Genomic DNA, 3811 nt, shown 5'->3' with positions numbered 1-3811 from the left:
TCTGGAGAGCATTTCACCAAGTGAAATAAGCCAGATAGAATAAGACAATACCACATGTTATCACTCTATGTGTAATCCTTAAAAAAAAAGTTTGGATTGTAATTAGTCTTTGAGTGGTGAACATGATGTATCTATACAGAATTCAAAATATATTATGATGTACACCTGAAATTTATATAATGTTATACACCAATGTTACTGCAATAAAAAAAAGTCAAACTCATAGAAATAGAGAGTAGAATGGTGGTTACCAGGAGCTGTTGGCAAAGGGGAGAGGTTGGTGAAAGGGTATATAAACGTTCAGTTACAAGATGAATAAAGTATGAGGATCTAATGTCTAGCATGGTGAGTATTGTTGATAATACTGTATTGTACTATTGAAATTTAGGTAAGAGAATAGATCTTAAGCTTTCTCACCACACACAAACACACACAAATATGTGAGGTGATAGATGTGTTGCTTCTGAGAATGCTTTTACAATGTATGCATATATCAAATCATCATGTTGTATACTTCAAATCCATTGTAATTTGATCAATTATACCTTAATAAAACAAAAAAATTTTAGTCCACTCCCCTCATTTTTGAAAGGTAGACATGAAGGGCAGGAAAGATGTCAGGAGATTGGAACTGCAAATAATTACGAGGGAACAATGGTAAACCGGATGCATCATTGTTCTTCAATAAATGCAGGGGAGAGAATCTCAAACATAAAGGAGGCTCACCAATGTTACCCGTCTCTTTCCCCTGTTACAATAAAAAGTATCAGAAAGTGGGAGAAGGAGCGTTTTGTAACTCTGACATCTCCAGCATGCTTAAGTACTAAACTTGTGTTATTCCACTGCCCTCTGCTGGATGTACGTGAGCTTCGTGATCTCAAAACCGGAAGTTGTAGAGTGGTGCAAGAGTAATCATTGTAACCGACATACCAGCAGCAGCATAAAGGTCAAGCACTGTGCTCACTGCCTTACATGCATTATCTCATTCAATCTTCCTAGCAACTTGATAGCTGGAAAATACCATCCTCACTTTGCAGGTGGGGGAACCTGGAGCTTCAGAGGCATGTAAACCAATCAAGGTCACAAGACTAAAGTAGAGATCTGGGAACTAAATATTGGCTCTAGAGCCCAGTTCTGAGCTACTTCCTGTTCACTAAATATAAACTTTCATGCTATCAGCTGTATTGGAGATAAATCTGGAAAGGTATTACATTTGAGACCTGTCCATTCACGGATTAACAATGGAATCATGAAAATGTCTTTTATTCTAAAAAGCCCAAAATTAATATCTTCCTCTAATTTTTCCCTCTTGAGAAGCCCCAAAATTTATCAAAAAGGAAAAGTTTACTCCTCAACTAAGCAGGAGACAGTATTTCTTAGGGTTTCTCAAAGTGTGGTCCATGAACTTCGTGCATTAGAATCACATGAGTTGTGGTTCCATTTACAGAATCCCAGGCACGGGGATGTACCATGGAGGTAGAGAGGACAGGACGTGTGGCTGGTAGATGTGATATGTGTCAGCGGGGTAGGTGTGGACAGAAGGAAGGAGGAATCAAAGATGGCTCTTAGGATTTTTGGCTCAGCCACTGAGTGGGCAGTAGTGACAATAACTGAGATGGGGAAGATTCAAAAGTGAGAACGTGTTTTTATTGTTAGCAGTTCAGTTGTGGTAGTTGCTGTGTGGCAATGGACATAAAATCGGGTGTTTTGGTTTAGACATGTTATGTTTGTGATATCAAATAGATAACCAAATAAAAACGGAAAATAGAGGAAACTACAAAGGAAATAATTGAGACTTACATTTTTGATTCAGAGCTGTGTTTAAGATCTATCCATGTTGCTTTACATGTAGCTATTCTGTTTCCAACTGCTGTAAGGTACCTTGTAATCCTACCAATGATAAATGCCCAGATTACTTCCAACCTCTGTCACCGCAAACAATACAGCAAGGAGCATCCTGCTATATGTCCTCTGTGAAATTATAAATATATATATTGGCCTTCTGGTTCCTGACACAGGGCTCCTAAAACCCTTGTAAATTCCTAAATACTAAGAGCACTGAAAGCATCTTTTGTTCTATTGAGATGATTCTGGGGGGGCTCCTGGATGGGGGCTGGTCACCAGAAAGATTAGAAGGTTAAAATTTTCAGTCCCACCCTGCATCCTCCAGAGAGGGGAGAGGGGCTAGAAATACAGTTAATCACTAATCATGCATACATGAGGAAGCTTCCATAAAATCCTAATAGCACAGTGTTCAGAGAGCTTCCAGTTTGGCAAACACATCCACAGTGGTAGAGTGACGCACCCCACCTCCATGGGGACAGAAGCTCCCGTGTTCAGGACCCTCCCAGACCTTGCCCTATGTATCTCTCCACTGGCTGTTCTTTTTCATCCTTTATCTTATCCTTTAATAAACTGGTAAATGTGAGTGTTTCCCTGAGTTCTGTGAGCCACTCTAGCAAATTAATTGAATCTGAGGAGGGGGTCGTGGGAACCTCCAGTTTGTAGCCAAATTGGACAGAAGTTGTAGGTCAAATGTGAGGACATACTACTTGCAATTAGCATCTGAAGTGGGGTGGGAGGAGTCTTGTGGGACTGACCTCTTAACCTGTGGGATCTGACGCTATCTCCGGGTAGATAGTGTCAGAACTGAGTTAAATTGTGGGGCATCCAGCTGGTGTCAGAGACAGTTGCTTGATGTGGAGAAAAACCTCCACACATTCAGTGACAAGAAGTGAAGTGTTCTGTGTGAGTAGTAAGGGAGAAAAACAGGTGGAAAACAGTTCTTCTAATATGTGTCTTTGAGGTCCTCTGCATCCACTCCTTTGGAGTATATACTCAGGAGTGAGACATACTTAATCTCATCGGTACTACCAGACTCCTCTCTAAAATGGCTGCACCAGTCCACAGTCCACCAGCGGTGCCTGAGGATTCCTCTATCTTCACGTGTCTCTGAAAGCTTACCATTATCCAATCATGTTTGCCAACTGAATAGGCATAAAAAAGCATCTCCTTGTCTAAATTAACATCTCTCTGATAAGTCTGAGAATCTTAACACACTTGTCAGCCTTTAGGGTTTCTTCTTCTATAATTGCTTATTCATATTTCATCTTCTTTAAAAAAAAAAAATTAAGATTCCTGGCTGTGGTAGTGAACCTATGAGATGGCCCACAATGATCTTTGTGTGGTTCCTCCCACACTGGATAGGGCTGACCTGTGTAGCCAAAAGGATACTGAGGAAATTACAGTGTGTGAATTCTAAGACTAGGTCATAAAAGATATTGTGGCTTCTGCCTTACTCTCTTAGATCACTTTCTCTGGGAGAAGCCCACTGTCATGTCCTGAGGACACTCAAGGAGCCTTATGGAGGAGTCCACAAGGTAAGATACAGCCATCAGCCAGCACCAATTTGCCAGTCATCTGGCAAGTGAGTGAGTCATCTTAGGAGTGGATCCTCCAGCTCCAGTTAGGACCTCAGGCATTTGTAACCGTGGCCAACATGCTGCCTGCAACATCATGAGACCCTGACCCAGAAACCCTGGGCTAAGCCACTCCCAAATGCCTGGCCCGTAGAAAAGGTGAGAGAGAAGTGCTTACCATTGTTTTAAACCACTGCATTTTTGGGGTAATTTGTTATGCAGCAATGGATTAACTAATACCCTTAGCTCTTTGATGTCAATTTGTAGAACTTCCCTGTACAGTCTAAAAAGATGAGTCGCATGCTGGTTTCAGATCTTATAAATAACCTCTTCCAAACTACCATTTATCTATTAAATTTGTCTATAGTATCTCTTTTTGAAAATAAATTCAT

Source organism: Equus caballus, chromosome 19, assembly GCF_041296265.1.
Source record: "Equus caballus isolate H_3958 breed thoroughbred chromosome 19, TB-T2T, whole genome shotgun sequence".
Taxonomy (NCBI): domain Eukaryota; kingdom Metazoa; phylum Chordata; class Mammalia; order Perissodactyla; family Equidae; genus Equus; species Equus caballus.
Note: the sequence above shows the minus strand (reverse complement) of the source record.